This window comes from Channa argus, unplaced genomic scaffold (assembly GCF_033026475.1).
Source record: "Channa argus isolate prfri unplaced genomic scaffold, Channa argus male v1.0 Contig031, whole genome shotgun sequence".
NCBI classification, from domain to species: domain Eukaryota; kingdom Metazoa; phylum Chordata; class Actinopteri; order Anabantiformes; family Channidae; genus Channa; species Channa argus.
The window spans coordinates 470,220-480,000 of NW_027125250.1; the positions used below are offsets into that span (position 1 = coordinate 470,220).

Below are 9,781 nucleotides of genomic sequence, written 5' to 3' on the forward strand. Positions count from 1 at the left end.
TCTCAGGTTTTAATGTGCAATAAATGCAGGCAACTTTGGCAACAGTTCTTTCTCTTATGCTCCATTCAATGACTTTAGTACTCTACCAAATGCCGTGGTTCAATTAATATAATGCAGTATTTGGATACTGGTTACCTTTTCTGGAGTTTGCTGAAAAACTGAATGTATATGTTAAAGCTCTATGAATTGATGTCTTGCCAGTAAAGGGCAGAAGAACACCAATACCAGCTGACAGGTGTGTAGTGTCTTAATCAACAAGCTCTTTTTTGCCTGAGACATACCATACTTCACGCATCCATCACTGATGGCCAGGGTAGCAATAAACCGATAAAGAGATAGGCTGATGACGAGTTTGCACATTTGATTTACAATAATTACGCCTAATCTAAATGCTGTCTTTGCGCATTTTTTTTGGAGTACCAAACCAAGCCTGTTCTGTTGTCAGGATGGCCGAGCGGTCTAAGGCGCTGCGTTAAGGTCGCAGTCTCTCCTGGAGGCGTGGGTTCGAATCCCACTTCTGACAAATGTTGTTTTTTAAGGACAACAGCTGACACTTGGAAAACACATTGGATCCATTCTTCCACATTCGTCAGAGGTGGGGAACCACCTAAGGTGTGTTCAATCAGACAGAAAGTGCAGGAGCAGTGGGTAAAGCACGGATAGCTGACAAGCAAGCAGGGCTGTGGAGCTCAAGGAGCATGGCTTTGGCACCCCTCTAGTTACGTATCAAAGGTAGTCTTTCATCTATGCCCTATAATCACTAATGAGAGTCTATTTGAGACTGACTCTATTGGCCAAATCCATAGATTTTCATGTTATACAAGTTACAGTGCATCTGGATAGATGCAATGAACATCACACACTGAGATAAAAGTGACACAGTGCTTAGATGTACCCAAACTGCCTCGTATTGACATTTTTTTAGTTTGCTACATGATCAGCCAAATCTCCAAGTTGTCAAGTTGGAGACAATAATGAAATGAATCAAATTGTGTGGAAGAACCTGTTCAACAACATAAAGCCAGCAATGTGGAAAGGTTCCATGGTGTAATGGTGAGCACTCTGGACTCTGAATCCAGCGATCCGAGTTCAAGTCTCGGTGGGACCTACTGTTGGCAGGTTGTAGCTTTTCTCGATGCAATGATTGACTCGGTTACTCCACCAACTGGGAGACTCACAGTGGCATTGTCATGGAGCTCATCTTGTTCCAGAAACAGAATACTATGTGCACTAAACACTCATGACAAGTCTAAAAAAACTGAAACCGGCACAGAAATGAGGCCAAGCCTGCACGATGGTTTAAAATAAACACACTCTTAGCTAAGTATCCTTTCTGATCTCTGTCACATAATGCTAAAAACACATTTTGGGCATTCCATTCAAGTTTGGGCATGAAGTGCGATCCCAGACACAATCCCCAATTCCTCTTTTATAACCCTACCCTAGTTTTCAAGTGCTTCCTTATTTTTGTCATAAGGGTTAGTATTTGAAATATATTAAAAATAGTGTCTGTGTAACACTGTTCACTTTTCCAGTGCACACTTGCTTCATTTGGCAGCATCTGGAGATTCCCTGGTGTATAGGTAAGCACTCTGGACTATGAATCCAGCAATCTGAGTTCAAATCACGATGGGACCTGTTATACTGTAGAATAAATAAAACCAGCTGGACCTTTAAGCTGGCTTGCTGTTCTCAGGTTTTAATGTGCAATAAATGCAGGCAACTTTGGCAACAGTTCTTTCTCTTATGCTCCATTCAATGACTTTAGTACTCTACCAAATGAAGTGGTTCAATTAATATAATGCAATATTTGGATACTGGTTACCTTTTCTGGAGTTTGCTGAAAAACTGAATGTATATGTTAAAGCTCTATGAATTGATGTCTTGCCAGTAAAGGGCAGAAGAACACCAATACCAGCTGACAGGTGTGTAGTGTCTTAATCAACAAGCTCTTTTTTGCCTGAGACATACCATACTTCACGCATCCATCACTGATGGCCAGGGTAGCAAGTCAAGTCAAGTCAAGTCAAGTGGCTTTTATTGTCATTTCTACTATACACAGTGGTACACAGTACACAGTAGAAACGAGATAACGTTTCTCCAAGAACCAAGGTGCTACAAACAACACAAGCTATAATAAAGTGCATCGAGTGCAACCAAGTGCAAACAGTGCAGACGAAAAAACAGTACAGACGGACAGTGTAGACAGACAACACAAGTAACACAGGACAGGACACAAGACACAAGACCCAAGACAGTGCCGACCAGTAAACCTACTGTATACTATTTTACAGTACAGTACAGTTCAGTTAAGTGTGCTAGGGGTGTTAAAAAAAAGAGCAGCATGTAAACGGTATAGTGCATTTAAATGTCCAGCATGTAAAAAAAGTGCAATTGCATTGGAATGTGCAAAAAAAAAACAGCAGGTAAACAGTGTAGTGCAGTAAATGTAGAATAATAAAAGTAAATAAATAATAAATAAGTGGTGGTGGAATGAGATGAGTAGTGAGTGATGAGAATGTGCTGAGTTCGGTTTGCAGTGTGTTTAAGTTCTATTTCAGTTCTGTGTGTTGAGGAGCCTGATGGCTTGTGGGAAAAAACTGTTGCATAGTCTGGATGTGGTGGCCCGAATGCTTCGGAACCTCTTTCCTGATGGCAGGAGTGTGAAGAGTGTGTGTGATGGGTGTGTGGGGTCGTCCACAATGCTGTTGGCTTTGCGGATGCAGCGTGTGGTGTAAATGTGCATGATAGAGGGCAGAGAGACTCCGATGATCTTCTCAGCTGTCCTCACTATCCTCTGTAGGGTCTTGCGATCCGCGACGGTGCAGTTCCCAAACCAGGCAGTGATGCAGCTGCTCAGGATGCTCTCAATGGTCCCTCTGTAGAACATGGTCAGGATGGGGGGAGGGAGATGGGCTTTCCTCAGCCTTCTCAGGAAGTAGAGACGCTGCTGGGCCTTCTTGGTGATGGAGCTGGTGTTGACTGACCAGGTGAGGTTGTCCGCCAGATGAACACCAAGGAATTTGGTGCTCTTGACTATCTCCACTGAGGATCCATCGATGATCAATGGAGAATGGTCACCCTGTGCTCTCCTGAAGTCCACAACCATCTCTTTAGTTTTGTCAACGTTCAGAGACAGGTTGTTTGCTCCACACCAGGCTGTTAATCGTTGCACGTTGCACCTCCTCTCTGTAGGCTGACTCGTCGTTCTTGCTGATTAGACCCACCACGGTCGTGTCATCAGCAAACTTGACTATGTGGTTTGAGCTGTGCATTGCTACACAGTCGTGCGTCAGCAGAGTGAACAGCAGAGGGCTGAGCACAAAGCCCTGAGGGGCTCCAGTGCTCAGTGTGGTGGTGCTGGAGATGTTGTTCCCGATCCGGACTGACTGGGGTCTCCCAGTCAGGAAGTCCAGAATCCAGTTGCAACTTCAATAAACTGATAAAGAGATAGGCTGATGACGAGTTTGCACTTTTGATTTACAATAATTACGCCTAATCTAAATGCTGTCTTTGCGCATTTTTTTTGGAGTACCAAACCAAGCCTGTTCTGTTGTCAGGATGGCCGAGCGGTCTAAGGCGCTGCGTTAAGGTCGCAGTCTCTCCTGGAGGCGTGGGTTGGAATCCCACTTCTGACAAATGTTGTTTTTTAAGGACAACAGCTGACACTTGGAAAACACATTCTCCCACATTAGTCAAAGGTGGGGAACCACCTATTCTCCAATGCTGCTTACCTGGATGAATTCATAGACTTTGATGTTATACAAGTTACAGTTCATCTGGATAGATGCAATGAACATCACACACAGAGATAAGAGTGACACAGTGCTTAGATGTACCCAAACTTCCTTGTATTGGCAATTTTATAGTTTGCTACATGATCACCCAATCTCCAAGTTGTCAATAATGAAATTAATCAAATCGTCTGGAAGAAACTGTTCAACAAAAGAAGCCTAACAAAGTGAAATGGTTCCATGGTGTAATGGTGAGCACTCTGGACTTTGAAGCCAGTGATCTGAGTTCAAATCTCGGAGGAACGTACCGCTGGCTAGTTGTAGGTTTTTTTGCCCCAATGAGTGACTCAGTTACTCCACCAACTGGGAGACACACAGTGGCATTGTCAATGAGCTCATCTTGTTCCAGAGACATAGAGTACTTTGTGCAATCAACACTCATGGCAAGTGTTTAAAGAACTAATACAGGGAGAGAGATGAGGGAGAGAGATGAGGCAAAGGTTGCACAATGGTTTACGATAGACACACTCTTAAGTAAATATCCTTGCGGATCTCATTCAGATAATGCTAAAAACACATTTTGGGCATGAAGTGCGATCCCAGACACAATCCCAAATTCCTAATTTATAACCCTACCCCTCGTTTTCAAGTGCTTCCCTATTTTTGTGTTTCACACCAAACAGAGTCATAAGGTCTAGTAGTTGAAATATCTCCCTGTGAAATGCAATAAGCCTTGAAACCCCAGTCAAGCATCAGAGTGTTCAGCACTGCTCAGTAAAACGACAGACTGTTACAACTGTTGTCTGTGTAACACTGTTCACATTTCCAGTGCACACATTCTTCATTTGGCAGCATCTGGAGATTCCCTGGTGTATAGGTAAGCACTCTGGACTGTGAATCCAGCGATCTGAGTTCAAATCACGGTGGGACCTGTTATAGTGTAGAACGAATAAAACCAGCTCGTCCTTTGAGCTGTGTTGCTGGTCTCAGGATTTAATGTGCAATAAATGCAGGCAACTTTGGCAACAGTTCTTTCTGTTGTGCTCCATTCAATGACTCTAGTACTCTATCAAATTACGGGGTTCAATTAATGGAATGCAATAATTGGATACTGGTTACTCTAAGAACTCTTTTTCTGGAGTTTGCTGAAAAAATGAATGCATATGTTAAAGCTTCATGAATTGATGTCTTCCCAGCAAAGGGCAGAAGAACACCAATACCAGCTGACAGATGTGTAGTGGCTTACTCAACAAGCTCTTTTTTGCCTGAGACATCCCATACTTCACGCATCAATCACTGATGGCCAGGGTCGCAATGAACTGATAAAGAGATAGGCTGATGACGAGTTTGCACATTTGATTCACAATAATTACGCGTAATCTAAACGCTGTCTTTTCGGATTTCTTTGGAGTACCAAACAACCCCCCCCTTCTGTTGTCAGGATGGCCGAGCGGTCTAAGGCGCTGCGTTCAGGTCGCAGTCTCTCCTGGAGGCGTGGGTTCGAATCCCACTTCTGACAAATGTTTGATTTTAGGGACAACAGCTGACACTTGGAAAACACATTCTCCCACATTAGTCAAAGGTGGGGAACCACCTATTCTCCAATGCTGCTTACCTGGATGAATTCATAGACTTTGATGTTATACAAGTTACAGTTCATCTGGATAGATGCAATGAATATCACACACAGAGATAAGAGTGACACAGTGCTTAGATGTACCCAAACTTCCTTGTATTGACAATTTTATAGTTTGCTACATGATCACCCAATCTCCAAGTTGTCAATAATGAAATTAATCAAATCGTCTGGAAGAAACTGTTCAACAAAAGAAGCCTAACAAAGTGAAACGGTTCCACGGTGTAATGGTGAGCACTCTGGACTTTGAAGCCAGTGATCCGAGGTCAAATCTCGGTGGAACCTACCGCTGGCTAGTTGTAGGTTTTTTTGCCCCAATGAGTGACTCAGTTACTCCACCAACTGGGAGACACACAGTGGCATTGTCAACGAGCTCATCTTGTTCCAGAGACATAGAGTACTTTGTGCAATCAACACTCATGGCAAGTGTTTAAAGAACTAATACAGGGAGAGAGATGAGGCAAAGGTTGCACAATGGTTAACGATAGACAAACTCTTAAGTAAATATCCTTGCGGATCTCATTCAGATAATGCTAAAAACACATTTTGGGCATGAAGTGCGATCCCAGACACAATCCCAAATTCCTAATTTATAACCCTACCCCTTGTTTTCAAGTGCTTCCCTATTTTTGTGTTTCACCCCAAACAGAGTCATAAGGTCTAGTAGTTGAAATATCTCCCTGTGAAATGCAATGAGCCTTGAAACCCCTGTCAAGCATGAGAGTGTTCAGGACTGCTCAGTAAAACCACAGACTGTTACAACTGTTGTCTGTGTAACACTGCTCACATTTCCAGTGTGCATATTCTTCATTTGACAGCATCTGGAGATTCCCTGGTGTATAGGTAAGCACTCTGGACTGTGAATCCAGCCATCTGAGTTCAAATCACGGTGGGACCTGTTATAGTGTAGGACGAATAAAACCAGCTCGTCCTTTGAGCTGTGTTGCTGGTCTCAGGATTTAATGTGCAATAAATGCAGGCAACTTTGGCAACAGTTCTTTCTGTTGTGCTCCATTCAATGACTCTAGTACTCTACCAAATGACGTGGTTCAATTAATGTAATGCAATAATTGGATACTGGTTACTCTAAGAACTCTTTTTCTGGAGTTTGCTGAAAAAATGAATGCATATGTTAAAGCTCCATGAATTGATGTCTTCCCAGCAAAGGGCAGAAGAACACCAATACCAGCTGACAGATGTGTAGTGGCTTAATCAACAAGCTATTTTTTGCCTGAGACATCCCATACTTCACGCATCAATCACTGATGGCCAGGGTAGCAATGAACTGATAAAGAGATAGGCTGATGACGAGTTTGCACATTTGATTCACAATAATTCCGCATAATCTAAACGCTGTCTTTTCGGATTTCTTTGGAGTACCAAACAACCCCCCCCTTCTGTTGTCAGGATGGCTGAACGGTCTAAGGCGCTGCGTTCAGGTCGCAGTCTCTCCTGGAGGCGTGGGTTCGAATCTCACTTCTGACAAATGTTTGATTTTTAGGGACAACAGCTGACACTTGGAAAACACATTCTCCCACATTAGTCAAAGGTGGGGAACCACCTATTCTCCAATGCTGCTTACCTGGATAAATTCATAGACTTTGATGTTATACAAGTTACAGTTCATCTGGATAGATGCAATGAACTTCACACACAGAGATAAGAGTGACACAGTGCTTAGATGTACCCAAACTTCCTTGTATTGACAATTTTATAGTTTGCTACATGATCACCCAATCTCCAAGTTGTCAATATGCACACAATAATGAAATGAATCAAATCGTCTGGAAGAAACTGTTCAACAAAAGTAGCCTAACAATGTGAAATGGTTCCATGGTGTAATGGGGAGCACTCTGGACTTTGAATCCAGTGATCTGAGTTCAAATCTCGGTGGAACCTACCGCTGGCTAGTTGTAGGTTTTTTTGCCCCAATGAGTGACTCAGTTACTCCACCAACTGGGAGACACACAGTGGCATTGTCAACGAGCTCATCTTGTTCCAGAGACATAGAGTACTTTGTGCAATCAACACTCATGGCAAGTGTTTAAAGAACTAATACAGGGAGAGAGATGAGGCAAAGGTTGCACAATGGTTTACGATAGACACACTCTTAAGTAAATATCCTTGCGGATCTCATTCAGATAATGCTAAAAACACATTTTGGGCATGAAGTGCGATCCCAGACACAATCCCAAATTCCTAATTTATAACCCTACCCCTCGTTTTCAAGTGCTTCCCTATTTTTGTGTTTCACACCAAACAGAGTCATAAGGTCTAGTAGTTGAAATATCTCCCTGTGAAATGCAATAAGCCTTGAAACCCCTGTCAAGCATCAGAGTGTTCAGGACTGCTTAGTAAAACCACAGACTGTTAAAACTGTTGTCTGTCTAACACTGTTCACATTTCCAGTGCACACATTCTTCATTTGGCAGCATCTGGAGATGCCCTGGTGTATAGGTAAGCACTCTGGACTGTGAATCCAGCGATCTGAGTTCAAATCACGGTGGGACCTGTTATAGTGTGGAACGAATAAAACCAGCTTGTCCTTTGAGCTGTGTTGCTGGTCTCAGGATTTAATGTGCAATAAATGCAGGCAACTTTGGCAACAGTTCTTTCTGTTGTGCTCCATTCAATGACTCTAGTACTCTATCAAATTAAGGGGTTCAATTAATGTAATGCAATAATTGGATACTGGTTACTCTAAGAACTCTTTTTCTGGAGTTTGCTGAAAAAATGAATGCATATGTTAAAGCTCCATGAATTGATGTCTTCCCAGCAAAGGGCAAAAGAACACCAATACCAGCTGATAGATGTGTAGTGGCTTAATCAACAAGCTCTTTTTTGCCTGAGACATCCCATACTTCACGCATCAATCACTGATGGCCAGGGTAGCAATGAACTGATAAAGAGATAGGCTGATGACGAGTTTGCACATTTAAATCACAATAATTACGCATAATCTAAACGCTGTCTTTTCGGATTTCTTTGGAGTACCAAACAACCCCCACTTCTGTTGTCAGGATGGCCGAGCGGTCTAAGGCGCTGCGTTCAGGTCGCAGTCTCTCCTGGAGGCGTGGGTTCGAATCCCACTTCTGACAAATGTTTGATTTTAGGGACAACAGCTGACACTTGGAAAACACATTCTCCCACATTAGTCAAAGGTGGGGAACCACCTATTCTCCAATGCTGCTTACCTGGATGAATTCATAGACTTTGATGTTATACAAGTTACAGTTCATCTGGATAGATGCAATGAATATCACACACAGAGATAAGAGTGACACAGTGCTTAGATGTACCCAAACTTCCTTGTAAGCACTCTGGACTGTGAATCCAGCAATCTGAGTTCAAATTACGGTGGGACCTGTTATAGTGTAGGACGAATAAAACCAGCTCGTCCTTTGAGCTGTGTTGCTGGTCTCAGGATTTAATGTGCAATAAATGCAGGCAACTTTGGCAACAGTTCTTTCTGTTGTGCTCCATTCAATGACTCTAGTACTCTACCAAACGACGTGGTTCAATTAATGGAATGCAATAATTGGATACTGGTTACTCTAAGAACTCTTTTTCTGGAGTTTGCTGAAAAAATGAATGCATATGTTAAAGCTCCATGAATTGATGTCTTCCCAGCAAAGGGCAGAAGAACACCAATACCAGCTGACAGATGTGTAGTGGCTTAATCAACAAGCTCTTTTTTCCCTGAGACATCCCATACTTCACTCATCAATCACTGATGGCCAGGGTAGCAATGAACTGATAAAGAGATAGGCTGATGACGAGTTTGCACATTTGATTCACAATAATTACGCATAATCTAAACGCTGTCTTTTCGGATTTCTTTGGAGTACCAAACAACCCCCCCTTCTGTTGTCAGGATGGCCGAGCGGTCTAAGGCACTGCGTTCAGGTAGCAGTCTCTCCTGGAGGCGTGGGTTCGAATCCCACTTCTGACAAATGTTGGATATTAGGGACCACAGCTGACACTTGGAAAACACATTGGATCCATTTTTCCACATTCGTCAGAGGTGGGGAACCACTTATTCTCCAAGACTGCTTACCTGGATAAGGTGTGTTCAATCAGACAGAAAGTGCAGGAGCAGTGGGTAAAGCATGGATAGCTGACAAGCAAGCAGGGCTGTGGAGCTCAAGGATCATGGCTTTGGCACCCCTCTAGTTACGTATCAAAGGTAGTCTTTCATCTATGCCCTATAATCACTAATGAGAGTCCATTTGAGACTGACTCTATTGGCCAAATCCATAGATTTTGATGTTATACAAGTTACAGTGCATCTGGATAGATGCAATGAACATCACACACTGAGATAAAAGTGACACAGTGCTTAGATGTACCCAAACCGCGTTGTACCGCGTTGGACAACAGCTGACACTTGGAAAACACATTGGATCCATTC

At 42.9% G+C, this 9,781-nt stretch overlaps 6 non-coding genes across 6 annotated transcripts; all 6 read left to right on the forward strand.

The window, feature by feature from the left end:
• Positions 1–440: 440 nt before the first annotated feature.
• Positions 441–523, forward strand: trnal-aag (transfer RNA leucine (anticodon AAG)). The gene has a single exon. It is a non-coding gene; the product is annotated as a tRNA-Leu (tRNA).
• Positions 524–1,036: 513 nt separating this feature from the next.
• On the forward strand, positions 1,037–1,108 carry trnaq-cug (transfer RNA glutamine (anticodon CUG)). Its single transcript has one exon. It is a non-coding gene; the product is annotated as a tRNA-Gln (tRNA).
• A 2,447-nt stretch (positions 1,109–3,555) lies between these two features.
• Positions 3,556–3,638, forward strand: trnal-aag (transfer RNA leucine (anticodon AAG)). The gene has a single exon. It is a non-coding gene; the product is annotated as a tRNA-Leu (tRNA).
• A 1,532-nt stretch (positions 3,639–5,170) lies between these two features.
• Positions 5,171–5,253, forward strand: trnal-cag (transfer RNA leucine (anticodon CAG)). The gene has a single exon. It is a non-coding gene; the product is annotated as a tRNA-Leu (tRNA).
• Positions 5,254–7,197: 1,944 nt separating this feature from the next.
• trnaq-uug (transfer RNA glutamine (anticodon UUG)) lies at positions 7,198–7,269 on the forward strand. Its single transcript has one exon. It is a non-coding gene; the product is annotated as a tRNA-Gln (tRNA).
• A 1,116-nt stretch (positions 7,270–8,385) lies between these two features.
• On the forward strand, positions 8,386–8,468 carry trnal-cag (transfer RNA leucine (anticodon CAG)). The gene has a single exon. It is a non-coding gene; the product is annotated as a tRNA-Leu (tRNA).
• The last annotated feature ends 1,313 nt before the right edge of the window (positions 8,469–9,781 follow it).